The 27,617-nt window shown below is 39.5% G+C and overlaps 1 long non-coding RNA gene across 5 annotated transcripts; it reads right to left on the bottom strand.

Moving 5' to 3' along the window:
* Window positions 1-374: 374 nt before the first annotated feature.
* On the bottom strand, window positions 375-25,304 carry LOC134515999 (uncharacterized). 5 transcript variants are annotated; one of them, XR_010071197.1, is made up of 10 exons: window positions 23,285-25,304; window positions 21,656-21,947; window positions 18,697-18,826; window positions 16,967-17,316; window positions 15,914-16,031; window positions 15,203-15,335; window positions 11,263-11,397; window positions 10,101-10,200; window positions 4,715-4,839; window positions 375-4,041 (listed from the first exon to the last, which is right to left on the bottom strand). It is a non-coding gene; the product is annotated as an uncharacterized LOC134515999 (long non-coding RNA). The 5 variants fall into 5 exon arrangements; XR_010071198.1 differs by having other exon boundaries at window positions 375-3,867; window positions 3,962-4,839; window positions 23,285-25,293; XR_010071194.1 differs by having other exon boundaries at window positions 375-4,839.
* Between the last annotated feature and the right edge of the window lie 2,313 nt (window positions 25,305-27,617).

The raw sequence follows: 27,617 nt of genomic DNA, 5'->3' as shown, positions 1-27,617 counted from the left end.
TTAATGGAATATTTGAATAATTGAATATTATATGGCCATCTTGCAATCTCCGGCAGCTACTACATTTTTCTGGGACTCTGGAATTGTGGCAGGTCTGGAATAGAACACAAGGTTAACACAGGTTTCCTCCAGATGATACAGTTCCTCTAGTGTTACTTTATTCTGTCGTATAATCTTCCTGAATCCAAATACAGTTAATTACCAGCCATGATGGGTACAAATTCTTTAAGTGTGGTCTTCTGCATGCTGTTGTATGTTCATACCCGTTGATTGCTAAAAAGCACAATGATAATACCTCCGTATTTAAACCGGTTTTAACTGTATTTCCCTGCCAAGCATTAACTAATCTACACATCCAGAAATGGTAACGTGGTACTGACAAGTCCTGAAACTGGTACAGAAGGGTGGTAAGTCAAATGCCCCGTTCTTCCCTGAATTTATCTAAGGATTTTCCATTTTGGATGTTCTCTTAGAGCTGAAGTGGGCCTTTGTGAAGAAAATGGCGTTTCCTAACTTTAAAGATTTTTTTTTTTCTTCCTTTAAAAGCCTCTAACTTCAGCTTGAAGGAAACTACTACAGTTTGTCTGAATTCATAGTTAAAAATGAGCAGTTTGGCGCTTCTGTGGCTTGTACCTTTTCTGACTGCAACAGAGCTGATTCTCAGAGTCTTAATCTGGGGTTTTATTCTTTAGACTCAGCTGGGCTGAACTGCACCCTCTTTGGTCTCCCCTGAAACCCAGCCAGTCTCCTGGCACAGAGCTCCAGCGATCGCCACACCAGCAAGTTAAGGGCTTCAAGTCCTTTCTCCCTCTCACCTGCATACATATTGCTCTTGTTAAGAGGTCTCATCTCCAGTAGCTTTGCAAGCCTTTGACATTGACACCTCAGACTGAAAAAATATGTGGGTTTCACGTAAAAAGCCCAACTTGCTTTAAATTCTGCAATCTAATATTTTATTGTATTTTTTTCATGCATACTGGAGTCTAACAAGAGCAATGGTAAAAGCCCCTGCAAATCATGAAGATACTTTATCGCATCAGGTAATATGTCTGAATTTCTATTGCGTATTTCAAAGCTAATACTGTCTTGGTAGGTATTGCTTGCTGAAGCCTGCTCTAAACCCCAGTGACAGATGTATTAGTCCTGAAAGGCAGCCTGTCTGCTCAGGGAGTCTGGGCAAAGAGATGTATCGTGGGCAATGAAAAAGCAACTTGCTTATGCCATAGCTTAGCAGTAGTGTATCTTCCTCGGTCAGGACTAGCAGCCCTGGCGTGTCTCTGCAGAGGAGGCTTGAGCCAGGCCAAGTATGGTTTGACCTGTGGAATGCTACAGACCAGGCAAACTAACCACGATGTGTGTTGGGAAGGTCTGCGCTCAGCCAGTCAGGTGAGGTTGGGTTCTCAGCCTGGAGAAGAGAAGGCTCCAGGGAGACCTTAGAGCCCCTTCCAGTCCCTAAAGGGGCTCCAGGAAAGCTGGGGAGGGACTCTGGATCAGGGAGGGGAGCCACAGGACGAGAGAGAACAGTTTTAAACTGAAAGAGGGGAGATTTAGATGAGATCTGAGGGAGAAATTCTTTGCTGTGAGGGTGGTGAGCCCCTGGCCCAGGTTGCCCAGAGAAGCTGTGGCTGCCCCATCCCTGGAGGGGTTCAAGGCCAGGCTGGACGGGGCTTGGAGCAACCTGGGCTGGTGGGAGGTGTCCCTGCCCAGGGCAGGGGGGTGGAACGGGATGGTCTTTAAGGTCCCTTCCAATCCAAACCATTCTATGAATAGTGCTTGCTGTTTTGTGGGAGTTTCCTATAGGAGCCTAGCTCAAGAATGGTTGAAAACCTTGAACGGAGATGTCTATCTCCCTGCAATTCAGAGTAAAGCATCTGTTCTTGAAGGTAGGCACTTATCTTATTTACCTCGCCTCTCAAAAGTTCTTTTGAGCTATTTCAGGCAGTTTCCTTGACCGTTATGGCTTTCTGAATCCTATCCACAGTGCATAGCTTTTCTTGGGTACAGTGAATAATTACGTATTCTAGTGGGAGGTGCGTACCTGTGGTAAACAACAGCAACACCATCCCCCATGGCAGGGGGGTTGGAACTAGATGATCATTAAGGTCCTTTCCAACCCAAACCATTCTATGAATAGCACTCTTTAAGAGATCCGAGATGTTCCTTGTGTCTTTAATCATCGGACAGTCTAGTTTTCTCCAGGTTCTTCCTGGCTGCTAGGGGATACTTCTCCAAAGAAGTCTTTCTTTTCAGTGGAATGGACAATTGGTTTTGCATCGGATCCTCTTAAGATGATGAGCAGGGCTGTCACTCAAACCCACAAGAATTGTTTTTCTGTCCAGTGCTGGTTAGGTAAGACATCTTGCTCTCAGTGGTAAACCCAGATGTTACTGTGCAACTGCTCAAGTCCCACAGACTTACATACCCTGAAAGGAAAAAGATGTTTATTTTTTACTATTATCATGCTTCTTTTGTAATGCATGCCATGAAAGAATTGAAAAAGCTTGAAATCTTCTCTTTTGTGCCAATTCTCCCATTACCCTGCAGTCTTTGAAACAGCTTGAGGATTATGGATTTCCACTACAGCTGGACAGGAAACACTTCTATTTCGTGAAAATTCTGGCAAATTTTTCATTAAGCTGTCATTTGCCTTTGAATCCAAGTATCTTCTTCAGTTCAAGCTCATATTGCACCTGAATCCTTTCTAATTTTTTTTTTGGGCTAGGGTAGGAGATCTAAAAGCTTATTTTGACAAATTCTGCATTATTTTTTTTCCACCAATTTCTGCATTCTTTTGGTTTCCGATGCAAGTTCAGTTTTAAGTAAGTCAGCAATGTGTTAGCTGCAGGTATTACACTGGACCGCGTTGCTGTTCTGCTGCAGTCGTGTTCTAGCAGAAGAGTACTGACTATAGCATGGCCAATTTCGTACTTCTTGGAGATGCACTTCACACATTGCACGCTTCTTTTTTCCTTAAATATATATCAGGGAAGTTCTAAGTAGCATACCTACGGATTCCAACTGTAGTTACTTCTCCTGTTCCAAAGGTCTCTTTTCCAGCGCAGGGATTAGTGGGCACGCAGAAAATAAAATCCTCCCCAAAGTTTTGCTTCTGCGTACTTAGGGAGTACCTCCACTGAAAGTGGTGAAAGAGGCGAATGGATCGCACTACAGTGATTAGCTGCGCACACTAAGAGTAGTAGAAAGTTACAGTTTATGGTTGGAGGAGTGAGGGGGAAGCAACTCGGGTACTTCTGTGGTTGAACGTGTAGTGTGCTTTAAGAAGCCTAAAAGGAAACTTTCATCTCCTGCTGAAAAACAGAATAAGATAACAAGAATTCTAGAACCTTTGAGAATAACTTTCAGCAGAGAAATTAGGATAAAATCCTGTCCCAATTTAAATAAAATTCTGTTGAGCAGGGTTCTACCCAGCATACAGATTTCCAGCTTCCTTTGACTAAAGCCTAAAAAAAGATTAAAGCTCCATGGCAACTGCTATCTTAACTCCTGACAGCCGTAGTATAAATTACATCTTGGAAAAACCTAATACTGAAAGTTTTATTTAGGTCACCAGTCAGGCTAGGAAATGGTAGGCTTATAGATACCACCCCAAACTTCATTTTTGCCCCGCATGGTCTCAGTTGAGGCAGAGATTTTTGTGGGAGGCAAACTGGGTGCTACATAATACGCAGCACGAATTTAAAAATCTGACAAGCTTTAGGTGCGTAAATTCTTTTCACACTTTTGGGGAAAAGACTGCAATTTACTTGCAACTGTAACGTTCCAGTGAGAAATACAGCAAGGATCATCTGTGAGACAGCAGCCCGGGCAGGTACTATGTGAGGTTACCACAGTAGCTGTGTTTGTTGGCTGTGGAGGAACAATATTGGTTTCTTTATTATATTAATTTTTTTTATGGAAAGGGGAGGGAGCTGGGGAGAGGTTTTGCAATTAATTCACTTACCCACAGGGGCCCCAGCATTCTTACTCTGCCACAGAAGCTACTTGTCCTTTTCAGGCTTGTAAGGAGATGCTGCTTTCTTGCTGTTTGAGGATAACAACGAATGGGTTATTAGTCTGAGTGGTGGAAATGAATATAAATGGACATTAAAAGTCTAGAGTAAAGGGAACCTGTGGCTAAAAAAACCAAAACCAACAAACAACAACAAACCTCAGTTTTCTGCTATTTGCGTGTTGGTTATCTGGTACTGTTATTTCCTTAGTTCCGCTTTCTTGTTCCTTGACTATTTTTGACTTTGTCCTCTCTGGACTATGTGCTGTTCAGGCCTTGAAGAATGCTTTTAATTGTTGTCTGAGGAACACTTTATTGGAGCCACTGAAATAGCCCAGTGCCCGAGAGATGCCTCCTGGGGATCACTGATCCCGCTCTCCAGTGCAGGGACAAACAGGGGGGCTGCATGATCCATAGTCTGTCAGCTGCTGCTGGGCAGACAGAGCATTATTCCGAGGCTCCTTTTGACCTCATCAGATATTGAAGTTTAAGTCCTCAGTATCCATTTAAAAGGGGAAAGTATCCATCATTGCTCAAATAAAAATAAAACCAAGATAATATCAAAACCATATCAGAGTTGCAGCCCGCTATATACCTACGTTATTGCCTTCTAAATGTTTAATAATAACATGCCATCTATTGCTGGAGAAGGATGAGAAACGGAACTGGAGAAGCATTACCAGTATCATAATCAGTTTTACAGACCTGCAAGTAGGACTCCTTTTCCCCTCTCCTGCAGCAGCTGGAGTTTGCTGATCGCAGGATGATGTACGCCTTCATAACCTGGAATAATGTTATGCTGGTGTTCAGGTGGTTCCCAGACTCTTATCCTGTGAACAGACAACAGAAACATACTCAAATACATATAGACAGTAAATTCTATAAGAAAAAACCCTAAATATGTTTTTCCCCAAAGGTGTAATGTTGAGATGCTAACAAACAATTGTATCTTCAGTTGAACACAGTGAGTAGTACAGGTTGACCAGGAGAGCTGGGACATGGGATGTAAAATAATCTCACTGTTAAATGGCTTCTGGGGGAAGTTTTTAAGAAGTTTCAAAAATGGCAAATGACTTGGATTTCTGAGTATCGGTTAGGTCGTTGGAATTTCTGTATCTGTGAAGAACTCTTCGTATTAATTTCATAAAACTCAGAAATGTTGAATAATGATAATTTAAATGATACAGAAACAGACCACTGAGCATTTTCTAAAAAAAAAAAAAATTAAAAAAAATCATACTTTGGCTATGATTTTTCTATGCAGTAATCTGTAATCTAACAATAGTATGCACTGGAGTGGCAAATTCATCTATGTTATGATTACATTTTATTTAGTAATAGAAGGTGAGTATAATTTTGAGTCTTTCCTCTCTTACACTATTAAAATATTTGTAGTAAACTGCAAAGGTACCCCTGGATGATTTTAAGTAAAGAACATTGTAATAACATGGTAGCCTAGAACATTGTGATTGCGGTACCAGAGCTATTCTAAACTTGTCTGTGGGAGAGACACCTCTCTGCTCCCAAAGCGCTGCGGGAGCCTGGAAGTGTCCCTGCCCAGGGCAGGGGGGGTGGAACAAGATGATCTTTAAGGTCCCTTCCAACCCAAACCATTCTGTGATTCTGTAAGTTTAGGGAGTCTGTGTTTGGTCTTACACCCTGCTTGCTGTGGGGAGTGAGCTTCGTGCGTGAGCTGACAAAGCTCTACGAGCCACAAGCCCTGTCTTCCTGTAAACGTGCTATGTGCTTTTGAAACTCGTTGGAGGATTAAAATACGAGGCTTGCTTGAAAAGTGACATTTTAAGTATTTAAGTTTTTCTTTAGCGGAATCACGAATGTTTTGGCACATGCTTGTGGCTGTTGCCACGGAGACGGAATTGGTTTGGGGGAAGCAGGTCAGACATAAGTCTTGTATTTAATAAATTATTTTTTCGTTTGCTAACACCTCTCTCCCTTGTATTTAATGACTTGTCATCTGTACTCGCTGGCATGAGGTACGACAGCAGAGAAGAAAGCACACACAGATTTCAAAGGCTTGACTTTGTGGAGTGCACCGGAGTGACTGAACTGCAGCTGCAGTAACTGCCACCCGCAAAAGGCTGTTCAAGCTTGTGAGAATTACATGAACTGAGAAGAAATTTAAGACTTTTCTTAATAACGCAAATCGTGCAAATCCCTCTCAGGAGGAACGTCCTGAGTATAACCAGAAACATTCTATTCTGTCTCTGGATGAAAAAAAATTTAAAAAAAAAATAAAATTAAATACTGATATTTTGGAATACAGCCTCTAGGCAGAAGTTTGTTTTAAAAACGCGGCAGGAAAAAGTTCTTATTAAATTAAGACCATGTTAGTGTGCTTGCCAAAACAACAGAGCATTTGATAAGGCTCCTTCTTGAAATTTATGACCTAAGTAAATCTGCATATAAAGATATGTAAAATGTGCCCAGATTATAGTCCTAATTTTCCTTCTCACTAAATTAAGCACAGCTTCTAATTGAATAATCTGATTAATATAAAAATGACATACTTCCATTCCTTTATTTTTTTTATAGCTGAAGCGGAGTTCTTTAGGCTGACTGCTTTCAAACACGTTTTATTTTCTCGCTGATATAAACTGATGTTACTTCCTAACAGCTTGTGCCTTTCCTTTCTACCTGATTCTCCAAAGGTGTTGTGCAAACAGGCTCTTCAGCAGGTGCTTCGCCTCCCATTCAGCAGCCCGAATATAACTGATAAGACCAAGATGCAATTTTAAATCGTGGCCTTGGCAAAAGTACGGAATCTGCACAAAGCAGGTTCTGTCTCTGTTCAGAAACTGGCTCTGTTAAAAAAATAAAGCCGTAATGATGTTGAAACTGTTTATTTTTGCCTTGCTTAGCAAAAATGAGGAGAGAGAGTGGCTGCAAGCTCCTGAACTAAAGCCACTCTCACTAACGAGCTCGTTCCTGTAAGATACTGCCCAATTTTCTACTGATGGCTGAAGTGCATCCACCAAAAGCATCTAACTAAGGTATCCTAGTTGAAGCCGTCTAACTCAAGGCTCACCTTCTGCTGGGTCAGGGTTCTTAAGCTCCCTGGGAAGTAGCTGAAGCAATAACTGTGGCGCTGCTCTTTCTGCCGCGCTTTTGAACCGCGTGGGGAGATACAATATTTAACGGAGGGTTCTAAGTTTCAGCTGAAGATGGGGCTGATAGAAACAACTCCATTAAAACAGACTGTGTAATAGCTTTGGCATAGTTTTATTTCAGTGTATAATTTCAGGCAGATCTCTGTTCAAACCTTAAATAAAACCCATTAGAGATCAGCACGTTTGCTGTTAGACTTGGAAGGATCATGAAACAGCACAACTAGAGAGGCTGCATGGACTTCAACAGCTCTAAACAAATGGCGTGTGTATCTTCTCTCAGTTGTCTCTCACTACTACTGTGCAAGCCTTAAAAACACTAAATATCTTCTAAATTTTATTTTGCATGTGAATATAGACACTGGAATCCTGTCACCTTCTACTGGAACCTCACTGGGTAGCTGGGGATGGCTGACTGCCTTTATCACTAAATTTTCCCCAACATCTCTTTATTTTGCTTGATGCTTGGGCTTCTAAATTGTACTTTCTTCAGCTCAGAGTCTCCCTGTGTTGTTTGTGTGGCTGTGATTAGATTTTTACTCCAGCTTGGAATGACCATCATCTACTTCAGCTGGGAGAAGAGGGGCCATTCACAACTAGTCATACTTAAAACCTGAGTCCCATGTAAAGAGAGCGCTGCTTAATGAAGAGGTCACACAACAAAGCCTAATTTCCAACAAGTCATGCAACTCTTTAGTAACGACTACCCAATGTTCCTGTGCGTTTCCAGTTTAGAAGATCAGATGTAAGCAGAAACCGATATATTTGTAATTTTTATAATTCTAAACCATTGATTATCTGTCGTTTGTCTCATTTCTTAAGGTAGCAAAAACCTGGCAAGATGACCAACCATCGTTTTATCGTGCTTAGTGAAAGGATGCGAGTGGAAGAAAATGATGTAACAGTCATTTTGTTTGAAAAGATAACTCCAAGTAATTTTCACAAACGTGCAAAATCCTTGACTTATCAGCAGAAGCACAAAATCTATTCACTTGCTCTTTGCGTTTCATGAAGTTACTTTATCAGCATTAACCAGCTTCCTCATTTTTTTCCTGCCTGAGCAAGTGATTCGGTGGAGGGACTTGATGATTGTGGAGTGAACCATTCATGTAATAACGGAAGGGAAACATACTCAGGAGTTTACCCATTTTCCATCGTATGATTCCAAAAACATTTCTACTGGCATCATCTGTAATTGTCAAGCAGTACACATCTGGCTCATTTTTCAATATTTTTTAAACCTAAAATTGGGAAAATAATCATTTTAAGCATCTGTCAGATGCTCTACTATTAATTTGATATTAGTCCTAAGGAATAGCACTTCAATTATTATTTAATGTAGTACAATAACCAATGACAATAAAAACCCTGTAGGATTTGAAGAGAGCAAGATCAACGTGTCACTAATTTTGCACCATTGCAAAAAAGAAAATAAAATATCTTGTGAGATGAATAAATAGGAATGCTGTTTTAAGACATTAAAATATGCTATTCAGTTTTGGAAACCACGCTTAAGGGTGGAGGGAGTTCAAATAAGCAACAAGAGAGAGAAGAGGTGTAGAAGACAGTGACTTCTAATGAAAAAAAAGAACAAAGCCTAGAAACAAGAGGACTGAAGTCGATAGTCTTCAGTAATGTGAAAGCTTGCTTCTAAGAGGAAAGGGACAATCTGTCTAAGGGAAAAGAACAATAATTAATGTCCTTTGAACGGAGCACTGAAGGTTTAAATAAGACACTAGGGAGAAAACAGAACAAAAAAGAACTGTCCGACCATAACGACAGTGAAGCGCTGGAATATATTACTTTAGAAAGTAAAGTTCTCCAGTGATGAAGATGCTGCGAGACAGGCTAGACAATCATGTCAGCATTGGTTTAATTGTAACTGATCCTGCCCTTGGGCAGGGGAAGTGGAGTGGATCAGCAGTTCCTGAGCTGTGGGAAGGCACTGACATCTCCTTGGAGGCCTAGACAAAGCTCCAGGAGAATTCAATCTGATATTCCTCCTACTTCCTACCTTTTTCCCTGAAAGTTCTCTCTGAAAACTATTTGATGAACGTAGTATTTACTCTCAGCCAGCAGGACAGGAGGGGAGCGGAGCCATTAGATCAGGGCATATTTTGAGCATCGTTGGTGGCCGGCTGGGTGGACACTTGTTGCATGTTCCTTGCATTGTCCTGGTGAAAGGGAGCTGAACTATTTTGGAGGTTATGCTACTACAGCGGCACAAAGCCCATGGGGAAGGCTGACCTTTCTCTTCCCCATGAAATCCAGCTCCACAACTGAGAAACATTTAAAGGCGCAGGATGTGAGGAATGGTGCAGTTTCCCAGGGGCATCGAGACCAGGATCAGGGAGAGGAAGCTTCTAATGATACCTGGTGATTCTGGTGATGGCTGCAGAACACAACTACCCAGAGACAGGAGTAGCTGTTGCACAGAAGTACCAGCTATTTGCTGGAGTGAAAACAGGGGTGTTTGTATGTTATGAAAAGGCTATCCTATTACAGTAGAAAGGTAGGGCCAATAACAATAAATTTCAGACCCTCGAAATAACCTCCTAAATGGATTTCCAGCTCTGCTTTCTACTTCTTGCATAGGTAATTTATTAATAACAAACTAATTATATTCTCCACACTCATAGAAAAATTGATAGATGTTCAGGTATTTTAAGCAGCAAACCTGAATACTATGCTTTGGTTTCTACCTATTCAAGAAACACTGGAATTAAGTTTCACAGTATTTTCTTTGATAAGTGTTAATTTTTGGTGGAAGGGACTGGCAAAAAACATGAATTTTTAGCAGCTAGGGAACATGTTCAGTAAGTAATCCTTACTGTGCTGATCATTTCTGAGCAGTTGGATGCAAATATTCACCAGCCAAGCTCTCGGTTATTTTTATAAATACCACATCTAGCAGTCACTTTTCAACATGAAAAGTGCATTTAAGCTTACAAAAAAATAATACCTACCGTTCTGGTTTCTATTCACACTATGATATAGTTGATTTTCTCTTCTTCAGTGTAGGCTGGGAAGCCCCAGGTAGTGGCCAGTGTAGGTCAAGGCAGTGGTCTATAGAAAGAGGATGGATGTGCTGGTTGCAAGATGGAGCTGGTGAACACAGGGAGATGGTGTGCGTGGTAGGAACACACTGCAACTGAGGGAGCAGGAGATCGACTGGCAAGTCAGCCACAAGCTCAAGAACTTTTCTGCAGAGTGATGTTGGCACTTTTAAAATCTTGTTTCTATCTAATTAAAAGTACGTACCCTTTTCTCAATTCTTAGCATAATTCATGGAATCACAGAACCATAGAATGTGTTGGGTTGGAAGGGACCTTTAAAGGTCATCTAGTCCAACCCAACTATTTAGTCCAACCAAATATCTAGTCCAATTATTTATATGAGTAGTTAAGCAGCATTGGTATTGGTCAATGAACCTTAAAACTAAATGGACCTCTAGCCCTTTCATATGGACATATAAATTATTGTATATGTGAATAACTTCTCCAGCTGATCTCTCTGTTGACCCGATGCAGTGATGATGGAGAAAATGAGGGTAAATCATGTCAAATGAACACAGGACAGCCTATATACAATAAGTCAGATGGGAAACTGTTCATAGCGAAGCCAAACACAGCCCGCCAGTGGTACTTCATATATGCACATGACAGTAAATCGCAAAGATAACAAGATAGAAACAAGTAACATAAAAAAAAAAAAACCAAACCAAAAAACAAGTAAGACAAAACAGCTTCTCAGCATTCCAACAGGTACCACATAGCATATCCATCAGCAAGCAGAACAACATCTTGAGATTTGAGTGAAACTGTAATGGTGTGAATTTTGTCTTGTGTTAGGAAAAAAGAGCTGCATCACACCAAATGATAAAACAGGTTTTTTCATTGTGTCATGTAATTTATCATGTAGTATAATGGCAGCATTTCTTATTACTTGTATTCTAGCATCTACAATGCAGCGGATTTCAATCAATATAAATGCAAATCCATGGACATGGAAGACAGGGCAGAGAATAATGCCACTCACTTCATCTGACACAAATTATGCACATATGCAAGAAAATGCACGTACATTGTAATTAAAGAAAACACGACATATTTGGATGTTGTTTCTCACCTTTTCATCTCCACTAAGCACGTACTGATCGACAGCATTCCGTTTTTCACTAACAAGTTGCATTTTTCCCATTTCTTGTTATACCTTCTTCTCCTGTCTTAATTTCCTCGCACCTTTCCCATGGAGTCCAAAGTTCTAAAAAAAATATCGAATATTGACATTTGTCACTTCATACAACCTTTTGATTACATTAATTGCAGCAAAATTCCTCACAAGGAAGGACGCACAATTCACTTAATGGGTGGTCACTACGATTTTAAGACTTCAGGACAGCTTGCTTCCTTCTCATCTTTTGGATATGATAAGCAGGTGGTGAAAGACTGCACCTTAAATAACTACTGTGAACAGCAATGGTAGATACAAGATAAATTTCTTGCATTTACTCAGAAGTCAAAATAGACTGTCTACAGCTGAAGACTTTAAGAGGTCAACAGAAAGAAATGAGGAAAACTGTCCGTATGCTTACCTTCAGTTCCCCCAGGACAGCCTTGCCGGTGGAGAAAATCTATGGGTTACAGACGGAAAAAAGATTGGAAACCACTGGTCTAGAGTGATGTCCAAGGAGACAGTGATGCTACTTCAACAGTATTTAAGTGAGCACAGTCACAGTTCCTCCTCTAGGGTCAGTAATTCTTGCAGTTCAAGGAATATAATAATCGTACATCACACTGGTTTTTGGCTCTTTTATCTCCCTGCTTCAAGACAAGGACACTCTGGCTTTAAGCTAATTTATTTATTAAAATAATTCATATTTCTGTGCAGATACATGGCCGGGACGACGAATGTTTCAGCTCCAGCTCTGCAGTGCTAAAGAAGTTAGAGTTGTCAGCTGTTGCTCCCCTGCTCCTTCTCTGTTTGGGTGGAGTCTCCTGGTAGAGGTCCCTGGTGGCCTTTGACAGAAGACGGCCAGCCAGAATAGGTTGCTCAGGAGTTTTGTCTTTGTATTCTGGCCTCAGCCAACACCTTACAAACCCAGGCTCCAAATTCCCAATGACAGAAAGGTCCCTGGCAAAACATCAGGATTCTCTGACATCACATGAACCGTGTTCTGGGAACAGCACCAAAAGATCTTATCCAAACATTTCTCACAGACCTCACAAACGCTAGGGAAAACCAACTCAGTCCAACAGGCAGGGAAGAACGAGTTGCATCTTTCTGCTCCAGTGAGGTTTTTATTACTGTTAAAGGGTTTTATCCCCAGAAAATGACTTCTTTTGTCTTCCTTCACTTCTGGAAAAGGGAGCCTGAGCTCGCAGTTTGGGTCCCACAGTAGCTTTGAAACTACTGACCTTAACCAGACTTGAAGTTTCCACTCAGATACACAATATACTGTAAAGAATTGCTTATTCTCAGATTTTAACTTTATTTAGAGACATTTCCATGAGTATCCGATGGATTTTAAGAGAATGGTCTGTAGGCTAATGACTACCGTGACTCAAGAAAATTAAAAAAATTAGGATGGTTGACTGAACAATCATTCTACTTAAAAGTATTTAGCAGTTAGCTGTACAGAGCATGAACATATGGTTTGTTCTATATGTAAAACTTTGTGGATGATGCAGTCAGTGCCAGAGACAGACTCCTACCTATTCTCAGAGAGGCCAAGCAGTAGCCCTCCCTCAAGACTCTTGTACTCTTTCCTTTGGCAAGGAACGCTGTAATGACCTCTAAATGTTTCTCCACATACTTCTTTTTCAAAAGGTCCTAAGTTAGCAGAGTCTAGTAAAAATACATTAAAAAACCACACCTTGCCCGCTTTGCGTAATTATCTAAGTAAATGTCTTGTTAATTAGGTTTTACAGAAATGTAAAAAAATGCACACCCCCCAAACTTACCTTCTGAATAAATTTGCATTTAGTACCTGAAAAATAGTCTCAGAGAATCCATAAGAGAGGCCAAACCCTTGTCTGTGAAGGCAGAGAGTTCTGTATCCCTCACCAGCACCATTTCAGTGCTTTCTACAAGTCCCTTTTCCATTCTAACAGCGTGGCGTTTTGATTTTACTATGTTCCACACCGTAATCACTCCAGCACTGAGATTCCTGCACACAACAGGTCTCCAAGACAAAAAAATCAACCCCCAACACTCACCAATCTAGGACTAGTAATTATTCTGCCTACAAAGTTGTCCCTCTTATGTTTCAAAGTTTGCAGTGGCTTGGTTTATGAATCTTCTGAACACTCCTGTGACAGTGATCTCCAATTCCCCAGCATAGATGTATACGTATCCAGTTGGGACATAGGGCTGAAATCCTGGCCTCGCTGAAACCAGTGGGAATCAGTTGTTCACTTTTGGAGTTCTGAGCTTTCATCCATAAAAAAAAATAAAATCCCTATTTCTTAAATTTTTTGCTATAATTTGGCTGAGACATTCTAAAAAAGACCCCACATCAAGGTGTTGCGAGGATGAGTCCTTTGGCTAACTCTTTTTGTTCTGCTTGTTTTTAACTGGATGATTCCCGCAATGCTCAGCACTGTGTTCATTTCTCTCAGTTCTGAATCCAACCCTTTACAATGTGTAAACTACTTCAGAAACAGGCAAGGCAATTCAGGCACAAATTACAGAAATTAGTGTATTTTGTCTGTTCTTTTTGGCAGAAACGCTTTGCAAAGGTTTCAGTCATGCTTTCAAACGCAACATTGTGCCTGTCATGTTGTCTTGTCTGCTATCTGTCCTAGTCTGAAAGAAAGGGAATGTTTAAATGTCAAATACCCATGGATTTTGAACTTGCCTGGGACAATTCCCCATGGCCACAATGTCTAAAATTCCATTTGTTTGGGTTTTTTTTTTTTTCCTTTTTTGTAGTTACAGTCAAAAACTGGTCATTGATCTTTGCAGTCAAGTTACACGTTTGAAGGTAGTTCTCTCCACCACAAAAGGCTAATCAAAGTAGTTCAGGACAAACACTTACATATTTAAGGTTAAATTGGGAAAAAAACCCCCAAATTTGTAGCAGAGGAACAGGATATTCTGCCATTAACACATGTGTCTGTGGTTATTCTACTGGGATTATCTTGTGAAGCTGCTTGAATGGTCTACGTGAATTTTGCTGTCCACCTTTTTGGTAAGTACACAAAGGCCAGGTACAGATACGTCTGCACTGGTGATTATTTCACTTTGTCAGTGAAATACAGGGTGCTGCTCACTGCGTATAAAGCCTGATGTGATCTGGTTTACAGAGAACGTAGAAATTAGCAAAATTTCCTCTCTGCAACTCTCTTACCAGAACAACTGTGTTCAGAAGGAATGTTTCCAGCTATCTTTTCCTGAGCTAAACTGCACCGGATTTAAGGACATTTTTTAGACTAAGCCATCATTTGGCTTTAATGCCACCAAATATACATTTGAATCACATATTATTTACAGGAAGATATAAAATGTATATTCCATTATAGATCTTTGATAATAGTATTCCGTTTACTGATAAAGTATTGGGATAGCGACCAAAGTTTGAATTCCGCACTGAAAATCATATCTTTGGTTTCCAGAATGTGGAGATTTTTAGGATTAGAGAGTACATTTCAGTGACAAGGAGCAATCGTAACCTTTGGAACTTAATTTAAATTCTCTTACAGTTCCACAAAATTTGCATGAAATTTGGTTCAGATCTGTTGTATTCTCACAAGAGTGACTACACTTGTTCACCTTTGTCACATGATTGATTTCAGAGCACTCACATCACGCGGTATTAATTTTTTTAACCACACGGAACACAGTTTTTCATTGCAATCTTATTAGAGATGTTTGTGCCAAACAGTAGGAAATTAAATAACGTTCCATGGTAAAGTAAAAGGGATTACTGAAATAGAAGATGGAACGACAATATCAATAGTTTGAGATTTCCGTTTGCATGATCCTTTCAGAAATGAATCAATCCTAAGAAACAATTCTCCTTTATTGGAGGAGATTACTAAACGGCAACAGAAATGAAACCACTCACCTCCAAGACAAACTGAAGGTAATTTGGCCAAACGCCTGCGGTCTTCAGGTTCCAGAGTATTATCTCAGTGGTATTAGTGTCTGGAACACGGCTGAATGCCACGAGATGATAGCCCAGATGATTAATGAAGCAGCTGAAAAGAAAATAATTGCAGCAACCCTGAAGAGTGCGAGAGTAGGCAAAGTTGCTAACACCGAAAAGTTCTACTTGCATAACAGCCTGCTGCCCTGAAAGGAACAAAAGGGACGTTTCTATTACACCGTTACAGGCACTTTGAAAACGGCAATTGTTTTTAATTCTGTAACATTATCTGAAAGGAAAATGTGCTCTCTCAAGAATATTTTAGGGTCATACTCACCTCAGCGTAAAGCAAGGGCAGTAATTACTGAAAGTAATGGAGTAATACAGGATTTGCTCTTGGATTACAGGTACCAGAACGTGGAAGGTTTAATGGAGGCGTGAGAGAGCTGAAACCTCCTGCTTTCAGATGGGACACAGCTGAGTGAAAAAGTTAGAGGTAAAACCCCAGATTTTTAGGAGAAATTAGGCACCTAAAGTTGCTGGAAGGCTGCCAGCATGATTTTCAAACACCCCAGCAGCACTTAGAAAAGATGCTCCTGAAGACCTCATGGGCCACCCAAATATTTTAAAAAATTGGGCACAACTTCCTTTTCTGGAGAAGCAAGAAGATAGTTTCTAAACGTTCATTACCTAAAGATCACAAGGAAGCAGTCATTAGACAGCTTCTCCCTGAACAGCGGCCACAGAGTCTTGGCATTTCAGCTTAACAACCACAACTCCACTGAACACCACGGCTTCCCTTCTATTCCTGTACAAAAGACAAGTCAATTAAAACAGAGGAAACATACCTGTAGCCTTATTCTGTCACACTACTAAATAAAACCTGAAGACTAAGCGCATGTACAAGGAAGACTGAATTGTCTCTGGATGTCTATGCACAACCCAGTGCAAGAGGTGTATGACAACGTCGGGTCTACACTGTCAGAATTAACCAGACGAGCAAGATACAGAATAAACCCCAGAATCTCTGACGCAGCTTGGTGTGGAGTTTTTATACCAACTACAGCATGACTGGGAGGGGGAGGATTGGAAGGGCAATCTTGCTGCTCTGGCAGTGATGACACTTCAGGAATAAAAATCCTATCAGATTCCCAAATACGCTAGTTAACTGCACATTTTAATGCTATAAAAGACTGTCATGTGCAGTAGTTGGGATTTGTAACGTGGTTTGATTTTGCTTCTTTTGAAATATTTTGCACGCGTCTCCGCCTGCCCTGAAACTGGATGCCGCGTACATTATGATTTGCTGTGCTCCCAATGTCATTACCATCTCCAAATCCAGCTTTTAAACCCTTCAGACATATCGGTGGCAAAATACAGGGCTGAATAAGGACATCAACATACACTTTGGATGATTCTCTTTATCATCTCTTTTATGTATGGCCTATTGCTTCCTTCCTCTTTCATCAATTTTCTTTCTAACACTTTGTCTTAACTCCCTGCAGCTGGATTTGCGTTTGCAAACTATTTCTATCTTGGAGACAGAATATTGCCAGTGCCATTGGAAAAATCAAATTAATGGGAGTGGTACACGCTGGATTTCTCCTAAACCTCATCGTTCAAATCCTGTCAAACATAAAGCATAAGTAATTATGACTATCCTTTCCTACCGTGATATGCTATAGAAGTGTACTAGTCACCCATAGAAAATCTAACATTTTTTAATGTGGCTACAATACTTACACAGAGCAAAGATGAAAAATTAACTCCCGGCTGATACAGGGTGTAGGACGCCAGCTGAGAGAACGCTCCTGCACTGCACTAGCAGAAATTCCATAAATTATTAGCAGACCTGACTTTCACAAAAATATAATGATGGAAGGCTGATATTCAGTTGAGTTATGAAGAGGAATTTTTTAATCCTAAACTCTCACTGGTGAAAAATACTTCCTACTCCTCTGTAAGCACATAGAATATAATCTTTCACTAAATTTCGTGATATAAGTATGGAGCAATCCCTGGGTATAGGAGTATCCTGCTGAAGAAATGTGTATTTCATGCAGCAACTGGCATGAGTCCCTCAGATCAAAACCCTGAAATAATAAAAAAAAAGAAGTATAGGTAACAAACACAGAGCTGAATATATTTCCTGAGTCTGCAGCTAGTGTATATTCCTTTCCCTTCCCTGACCTCAGAATAAAGTATGAGGCAATAAAATTCTGAGGGGAAGGGAAGTCAAATGTGAAAACAGAGAATATGGAAGTATCACCACTGGACAAAGCAAGACAGAAAAATAAACCCAAACAAAAGAGAGAACTGAAACAAAGATTGAAATGACAGGGGGAATGAAGTGCAGAGACAGAAGAAAAAAGCTGTCAGAAATAATTAGGAGGAACGTAAAAAGTAATCCAAGAAAACTGAAAAAGAGACGCGAAGGGACATTTTATAGCTATTTAACTGCATCTGAAAGAAATTATAATATAACGAATCTCCTCTTCCAAAAAATTTGCAAGATTTTCTCCCCATCTCTTTTCTTTAAGAAAATCCTGAACTGCACATTCAAAGTGTCATACAGCACTGTAATTTATCCAACAGCCACTGCTGAGGAGGTACAATTGTAAACTGAATAATTTAGGGTTTGTTTTCAAATTTATGAGTCTCCTGCTAATGTTTTTGAAATTTTTACATTTCTCTTTTTATTTACTACATTTGACAGATTAATTCCCATTGAAATGCTGGAAAATGCCTATTAAAAATCCTGACAAGTTATGCCATTATTTAACTAAATTGACAGCAAAATAAATACAGAAATAAGTCCTCCTCTTCTGCTGAAATATGGATAATGAGCCCTTCATAAGTTAGATAGGATCCAGACATTTAAAAAAAAATCCTATTAAAGCCTCATGCTCCAGTATATAAGGCAAGTTCTAACTGAGGAAGCCATAAAGTGAAGTCCATTAGACTGCGATTTGATAAAAACTGTCTTGTACCTTCCTTTGAAGGACATGACAAAATACTGCCAAACAACGGAAACCTGAGCTGAAATTGGGGTTATTTAATGTGACTGTTACCCTTTTTGTAGGACAAGATTTTGAATTTGAAGAAAAAAAATCCCATAGGACATCTGATAGGCTAACTGCTTACCCACAGCAGTTGGGTGGTGTAGAAAGCAAATTTAATTATTGCCTAGGGAAGTTTCGATGTCTCCCATCGGTCATAATTCTTATGACCAATAGAGTAATGGTTCTGCAGAAGTCAAAGGATGCCACAGCTCTGAGAATTACAAATGACTTCAGCAAGTAGCAAGCAGCTTAGAGGCGATAGCTTTGTATATGATTGCTCAGCTATAATTAACTGTGTGAGCTTTGCTGCCTTCTGTAGTACAAAGAAGTCAACTCCACCTATTCCTAAAGACTGTTTGTGTTCATATGGTCAGCTACAACTCAGAAACGGTGTAAGCAGCTGTTTCTTACCACCTTTCAGCTGCTAATCTCCATGTCTCAACATCTGCTTATTTCTCGGTGGATGACTTGTTCCAAGCACAAAAGGAAACATCTGGGAAGAAGCTCATTTGTCCAGAGGGACCAGCATTCTTCATGTCCTCTAAGTCAAAGGAAGATTTTTATTAAAAGTTGATGAAATATAAATTGATCTTATGATATAACGAACAGAAAGAAAACCAAGAACAATAAAACCCCTCTCACCTTGACCAATTGGTTGCCATAAAAAAAACCCCCAAGGAGTTCCCTGTTCATTGCCCATGTCAGTACTGGCACACCCAAGGCAAGGAGATGTACGGCTTAATCCCTCATGTTTATTGATAAATAAATTAGCTATATCAACATCCTCAGGAGTTAATTTTTTTCGTAAATTGCTTTTCATGGGACTTGTCAGGCTCCTAACCTGTTCACCATAGTACTAAGACTTAATTTTAAATCATTTTAGAGGCCTGGAGCTTTTACGTGTGATAATGAAAACATAGCTTGATATAATTAAAAAATGACTTGAATTTTAACAAGCACCTATCAATATACATTTAAGAAACCACTGCAGTTGAGCGGGATAAAAAATTAGCTGAGTAAAAAAATCAGAACATTCTTCAGTATATCATCATGAACTGGGATAAATTGGAATATCTCAAAATACTGTGATTTTTGAGGAAAAACTAAGATATGTAAGTTTGGAAACACTTAAACATTTAGTTCCAAAATTTTTTGTCAAAATAAACACTTTAGACACTTGACGCATATTTCTGTGCTGAACAAAATCAAAACACATAATATGCGTGAACTCCACTTTCTACATCCTTTTTCAGCCAATTTATTTCTTGATAAACAAAATGACAGTTAAATATATAGCAGAAATATCCTCCAGCCTGTTTGCAGTCAGGAATTTTGGGAGATTTCCTTTTAGAGTCACGGATAACCTATTCATCCTTGCTTCTACTTGGCCTAATTTGCTCACGGACAACTAGTTAACTCTCAAAGTTATTTCTCTTTTATACAATTACGGTGTCCTTATTCATGTTACAAAGAATGGCATAGATAAAATCCAAAGAATGACGACTCTGGATACCCTGGAGGTATTTAAAAGGGATGTAGATGTGGTGCCGAGGGACGTGGTTTAGTGGCGGTTTTGGCAGTGTCAGGTTAACAGCTGGACTTGATGATCTTAAAGGTCTTTTTCATGATTCTATGATTCTATGAAAATCTGTCAGTTCTTGGCTTCGGCTCCCTCTGGTGGGTAACGCACGCTCCCGAGAACAGCAACTACTGGTAAAGGTAGCCACCATGAAAAAAAACAATACGCAAGTTGCTATATTTTTCTGAAAATATACAGAAATGCACCAGCTGAGTAAACCAGATTATAACTGAGATCAGAGCTTTAAGCTGCAACTTGACACATCCGTCCTGAAAAGGGGAAGATGCAAGGTTCCTGCCGGAACCGAACTCCCTTCAAATTCAGAGAAGAAAAGAGATGGGGGTTTTGGTCCAGGCATAAATCTATTTTCAGCACCTAATGTTGACTAAAATAAAATAAGGAACTATTTAAACACTGTTCTTTTTGACGAGAACATTCTCTTGGATTTCTGTTCTTGACTGATGCTTTGAGGCCTAAAGTTTTCATTTGAGATGGGTTCAATTCCATTTTTGCCCTAGCTTACATTTTTCTTATAGATATTGGTGTGATGAAACTAAATAGAGAGAATAAACCCCATCAAGCATGGAAACTAGTTGAATCAAAACATGTTGGAAGGCAACCAGTGATAACTTTTGCTACAAGGAAGTAATGTCTGCGTTATATCTGGTACACTGATAAACACGTCTTTCTGCGCGAGTCGTACTAAATTAACTTCTGACAGTCCTAGACGATAGCTTGTGCACTATTATTTCTACCTGGCAATTTTAGGTTTGCAACAAGAAAATAAAATAACATCCTTTCATGCATGCTTTGAGTATGCTGAAGGATAAGACAAGCAATGGCCAAACACTTTTCACTGAGATGCAAAAGAGGAGAAAAAGGGGGCTGGGTCAGAAGAAAACACAGGGCAGGTTTGTACTCAATAATGTACTTTTTGTTTTAGAGACTTGTAAAGCCCAGAGCACATATCCACAGACAAGAGAGATGATCTAAGATGAGGACTGAAAGGAAGAATTAAGATAAAGTGAAGCCAAAAATAGATATGTCGTATCTTGTGTTACACCTTTTCTCAACAGATTAATACCGTATTCTGTCTGTGAGTTCACATAATAGAAAAGCATCCCCAAAAACCCGATCCTGAATGAGTCCACTTAGATCTCATTTTACAGTTAAGAGAAAAAGAGTTATTCTAGGCCATATCTAATACTTTCCTTGGCTTCTTTAGATTTGCGAGACACAGCGGAGTTTATTACTAACTCAAAGAATTAATAGCAATAAATGATCAGATAAAGACTTTAATTAAACATAAATGAACAACTGCTGATAAGATTTTGGTTCTTGATTCACGTTGCCTTAATTCCATGCCAAGCTCAGCATTTCTGACGGGATTGCTGATGAAGCTGGGTACGCAGGGTGAATTAAGAACGACGTGTCAGCCTTCTCCATCACTCTAACTCAGCATGCCTCTCTAAGGAGTTACTGATGTGGACTCTCCTCTGTATAGCTTTTCCTGAATACTGAGAATTGAGGTAACAGGCAAAGCATACTGAAGACCATTCTTCAGGAACTTAGAAGATTGCAGCCGATTAGTGGAGAGAGATAAAGCACTACAGAGTAAACACGTAAGTGGGAAAACCAAGCTGAAAGAAGGGAACTTGGAGAAGGTGTTTAAAGAAGAGAGAAGGCACCTGACCTAGGAGTATAAAATTACTGCTGGTTTAGGATGCAACTTTAAAATTACAGTTACACTCAAGACAAGACAAAAAAAATACTGTGATCTTCAATTTTTACCTGTTTAAAGCTCTAGAACATGATGAAAAGAAATCTCCAGGATCCGGGGGGGAGGTGAGCAAAGGAAAGTGATGGTGGGCATAGTTGTGCATGGATGCTTTCTATGACGTTCTGATGTGCTTCGTACTTCCTTTCATTAACCTCTGTTTTCACAAGGTGGACGTCAAAACATTCTGAAGCCTCTTGCTTGACAGGTTGTATTCTAAGTCACAGGTCTTCCTCTTGAAGCAGTAACAGTGATCTTCTGGAGAGCCCTGAATCTTAAATCCTTGATCAACCTCTTGCTGCAAGACTTGAGAGAGAAAAATGTTCTAATTCTTAACTCCATTTTTTAAAAGTTACCATCAAAATAATTTAAGAAAAGATTATGCATGCACAAGGATGGCAATAAAGGCCTTGGTACGCTTGCAGCAACACAGACCCTTCTATAAACATATGAAACTTCTAGCAAATTCTGATAAAACAAATTATTGATTGGAATTTAATTAATTGGTCTGGGTCAGGGTAACATAATGGAAAACATGTTAAGTGATGGAGAAAAGTTACAAGACAATAATGCTGTGAAAGAGTGGAATTGTAAGAGAGTGTACATGTCTACATCACATGATTACGGACACAAGAAAAGACCTGTGTCATTCTAGGTGCTAAATTCAAAGATTTGTTCTTTTTATGGAACGGGGCATTAATAATCTGAGACCAAGTGTGGCTCTGGCATAAGAACCTGATTTACTTATAAAACACTAGGGAAGGATATCAACAAAGTGGAGTGCAGGATGAGAACATCAACAAACCACTACGATTAATGGGGAAATTGCCAGGAGGACTGATTAAGAACTAAATTGATATAACCCACACTAACCAGCAACCACCAGGGATAGTCTTCAAATACATACATAACCCCAAAGATACCCCACAAGGAGCAACTTTCTTTACTGGATTGAAGGCTAACAGCTTTATAATCCCTCTAAATAATTTAACTGCTCATCTGAGCACTATGAGAACCATACTGTAGAAAGGGTGGCAGAAACAAGCACTAAATGACTTTCTTAACTGTGATGCACAACCATTTTCAACCTCAGAGAAAACATTTGCTTTTCCTTTGTTCTTCATATGAAAACCAGAAAAGATCTATTTGTAAAAAAAACCTCATGAAATGAGTGGTTTTGCTGTTAAATTATCCTCGCATTATTAAGCTTATTCTGCAGCAGTCATTTCATTCTCTGCAGTTAAACAGAATTTCACAGCATGAATTTTATTTTGTTTGGCCAAACTCCAGGCTTTTTGCTCCTCTAGTGGAGCCTAAAGAGTTGCCTGCAGATTGTAGGAGGAGTTACGTATATTTAAGTGGACTAAACAGCATGTAGACCAGAAAAAGGCATTTAGGGTTATTAAGAAGTAATGTCTTTGAAATTCTGTCTGTTGTACATATTTATTACAGCAGTAACACACTCACTTAACTGTTGCTTGTCCTACCACAAGATTCTGAGGAGTGCCAAAACCGGGGATGTCTCTAACTCATTTAACTTAATCTATTACTGAAACTAACTTTTCTCCTTCTTTTAGGAAATAACGTATTGCTGAGCATTCCATCTTAGTGCCCTTCTCTTCATTTTGGGTTTCTAGTCTCACCTGTCTCAAGCAGCTCAGTGGATGCTTCCTCCCTGAGAGCAAGTGGAGGCTGGAGCATACTCTTGAAATATCTGGTGTAGTTTCTGGAAAGACCTCAACCATTTGCACTTAGCTTGCTGCCTGTGTGCAGGATCACCGCTGAAAATATCCAGGTAAAATGTGCTATGAAGATGAGAAAAAGACAAGCCGTGAGAACATACTGGAAAATTATCTGCTCTAATCATAAGACGTGATTAAAGAACACCGTGACTTCAGATAGGTGCAGCTCTGCCTGCCAAATTGTTGCACAGTTTGGCAGATGGACAGATACGGGTTTGAGTCTTCTTACCTCTGTTTTAATAAGTATATATCTCAACTGGGCCTAAGTTACTGAGAGGGGGCTAAAATCTCATATGCCTATTTGATGACAGTGTAATCAGCATCATTAATAAAGACTCAGGGGAAGTTTTCCTTCAGACAATACCTTCTTATGCTGCACTTCGTACTATAATAAAAGCACTGCTGCTCATTTAAATAAAGATACTATTCATTTGTGAGACAGAATGTTGAAGGAAATTCTTCAGACTTAGTATTTCTTTCACGCAAGCGCTTAGCAATAAAACTTGCAGTGACGCGAACCCCTTTCAGATTAATGAAGAATAAATTAATCTCCTTAATGGCTTGAAAAGGAAACCACGTTTATTCCTTCACCAAACAACTTCTGAACAGAAGGAACTTGGCACTAACCTGGTAGGCTGCGGTTCATAAATACCTGAAACAAAATTTTGATGCTGTCTGTACCACTGGTTAATAAGCTGCAGTTCTTTGTCACACTCAACGGCAGGTTTATGCTTGAGGAGTGAAGATGACACATTAAACAGATCCTCCCCATCTGAAACGTTTGACTCTGATTCTCTGTTAGAGTGAATGCCAGTTATGTTTTCTTTTGATGACTTGCCAGTTCCCCAAAAGCGTTGAGTAACGCCTGCCTGATGATCATCCGTCTGCACTGCTTTTTCACTCAGAACTGTCTCTTTTCATTCCCCACGAGATGCAACACTTCACATTTTCTGCTTTCACATTAATTCAGTTAGTTTCATTCTTCCGATTATACCTTTAATTAATTCTAAGTTTTTCTTTCATAATATTCCTGGGATGACGGGATCATCAGGCTTTCACCCAACAAAAACCTGAAAGCAATGAAGAAAGGAATATATGCACAAAGGAGACAAATACAACCCTAATTTACACACAGCACAAAGGCCAACCCAACAGGTTTCTTATAGTGCATATCAGTCAAGAATTTTCTTTGCTCTCCCTTCTTCTTTCGCATTCTACGTTTACAATATGCCCTTTCTTTATATAATAAAACCAGTAATACACTTTACTGTACCCTAAAAATATAAATTCAATTGAATTCCAAAATTAGATTAAAAGATCCCCAAAACCTTACAACAAATGTTTGAGATTTCATCTCTCAACACGTCTTCAAAATTTCCAGATGTAGTAAAACATTGTGGTGACCACTTCTGACACCACCTGGAAGCCCCCACCTCAGGCCCAGCAGCTGAAATTACAACTCTTTCTTTACAGTAATTGTATAATTGAGGATAGGATTCTTCCATTAATGCATTTTTCTGCCTCTGATTCTAGTACAAATAAGCATAATGAGATCAGGTTGTTGTAATAAAGAAATCATTGCACTTTTGATTGTTTTGCTGCAGCTGATGGCAACAAAAGCTTTGAATGAGTCAGACGGTAAATATTTCTCAACTAAGACAGATGTTCTTACAGGGGTTATACTTTGTACATTCGTTAACTTGGGTGAAATGAGGTAATGATGCACCTTACCAAGATTGTGCATATATGCACAAACCAAGCCTGGCAAATCACATTTTAACCATTCTGCTCTCACAAGACACACGTTTTACCTGGAAATTTAAATACGGATGAGCCAAATTTTTATGTGCAAAATGTACATCTAAATCCAAATTTTGCGCACTACCCTTCCTTCCAGCAGATAAAATTCAGAGCTTGCAACGCTCCAAATATTAAACTACTCAGAATCTGGCAGGAAAGACGAAGCTAGGTTGTGGAGTTGTCTCCATCTCTTCACCTAATGGAAATTCCATTTGCCTGGTATACTCAAATCTCACAGCTTCAAATCAAAATTTCCAGATTTATCCCTGTGTTTAACTTTCTTCTGATGACATGCTTTCCTCCCCTCAATGGTTTATTGTTACCTTCAAAACACCTTCAAAACCTTCAACACCTTCAAAAATGTTTTATCGTCTTTTAAAATACCTTAGAGATGTTTCAGCATGTGGAGAAACAACGTATGTTTACCAACTGTATTTTTTAGAAGAGTAACCAACCACATTCCTAAGGCTTCAAACCTCAAGCTGTTCCTCCCTCCTTCTTTCACCTCTTCCACACTTCTGTCATCTTCTCTGCCTGGACAGATATCCAAAGGAGTTTAGTCAAACACTGATTTTTCATATTTAGAAATCTCCTCATAGAATGTCTCCTCATAGAGTGTCTCCTCATAGAATACGTTTCTTCCCATTTCCTGATTCTGCAAGACCCTGACCACCTCAGCTTCCTTTGAGTTCATTGATAGGGCATCTAAGAGTAGGGACGTGTTTGTGAAACAAAGATTACTGTGATGATCAGAGAGAGATTCTGCCAAATCTTTACCAGTCAGAAGTTATGGTAGAGGCCTCAAGTATACACCTTTAAACCAGGAGAGAGACATATTGTAGCTTGCGCTTATATTACACGCAATGTGATGCAGATTATCCTAATTAGTTCCAGGTGTGAGGCATCAGTACCAGTCAGTACTTTACATTAAATTTTTTCTTCCTCCTCTGCTCAATATACCTTTCCATAGAAAAAGCTATGAAGGAAACATACAGTGATGCTGAGCACCATTTTTTGCCCATGCTGGGAAAAAAAAACAGGGGAGGGATATTATCTGTAGGTACGCACCGTGGAAAGAGTTGGAGAAATCTCATCATGCCATGAAATTAGGAAAGAAAAGGTAACTGATCTTGAACTCATCTGACTCAACAGTTACTTGACACATACACACTCTAGCTAATAAGCTAATACCTCTGCTTGCACTCAGAGCATTTTAAACATCACAATAAGCAAGCTGACAAAGAAAGGAATAGACAAATAATAGTGGATCCACATTCATATAAGCTGCTACAATTATCTTGTAGAACTTCACCTTTTTAACTCCTCCAGACTGACTGTAATGCCTGCTGACCAGGCCCAGGTAGCCTTCGTTGACATGGGATTTCTTTCATCCCAGAGAAGTAAGCAGTGTACCTCCTCTCCTTCCATCAAATGAAAAGGGATGGAACTAGAGCTCATTAACGCTACATTGGAATCTGCACTGACTTCTGTAACACAAATTTATTGACAGCAATGCTTAATCACATGGACTGTAGCTATATAGTCAACCTAAAATGATCCATAAGCATTTATATATCACAGATCCCCTGCATGGAGAGAGACTCTGAAACAGGCACTAAAGCCACTCAGATCCAGTCAGTTTTATTAAAGCAAATGTGCCTCTATACCTGCTCATCCTGTTTCAAATGTCCACTTTGTTCCAGGGACAGTTCTGTTACTGTACGTACTTCTGCAAAGTGAAAGCTTTCTTCCCTTAGGAGCATATTAAAATTTAGGAGCATATTAAAAACTCAGGGTTTTGTACTGCTTTCCTACTAACAGGGACACTAGGAAGCAAAGCACTAAGCATCTGCTTGGACACTATCGGGGGTGGGGGGGAACCCCCAAAACAGAACCCAAAAAACATGTAGTCAAAGAATGAAAATCTTCCTATGCACTTTTTCATATAAACATCACGTAGGCAGCTTTAATTTTGGCACATCCTTACTTCTGAGTAAGACTGATTTCTTTGCTTTGAGTGGATTTGTAACTTTAGCACTATTTTAATCTAGGAAATAAATTTCTATACTACATCCTGTACTTTTATCATCTAAAGACATATGGCATGAGGAGAAAAAAAAAATCATAATCATGCTGTATGCCAGTTAACTAAAACCTGGTAATATTTTAGTGCTGATCTTCAGAGAAAAATATAGAACTGAATAATGCTGTGCGAATTTATTACCCATCTATAGAGGCTATGCACTTTTTATCAATGGGCTTCTACATTTTCCCTGTACTATTATATAATTTGTCTCTTCAAGGTCAATTGAACCAGAGTTTTCCCTATAAGTAGAGATCAAATGGTTCCCTACAGTGGAGACAGCAGCTCTTTAGATAGTAAAGCTTTTTTTATGTTTGTTTTTCCTGCAGGAAATCATGAAGTGCATTACTG

The sequence above is a fragment of the Chroicocephalus ridibundus genome, chromosome 5, assembly GCF_963924245.1.
Source record: "Chroicocephalus ridibundus chromosome 5, bChrRid1.1, whole genome shotgun sequence".
Classification (NCBI taxonomy): domain Eukaryota; kingdom Metazoa; phylum Chordata; class Aves; order Charadriiformes; family Laridae; genus Chroicocephalus; species Chroicocephalus ridibundus.
This window is presented reverse-complemented; position numbering and strand designations above follow the sequence as displayed.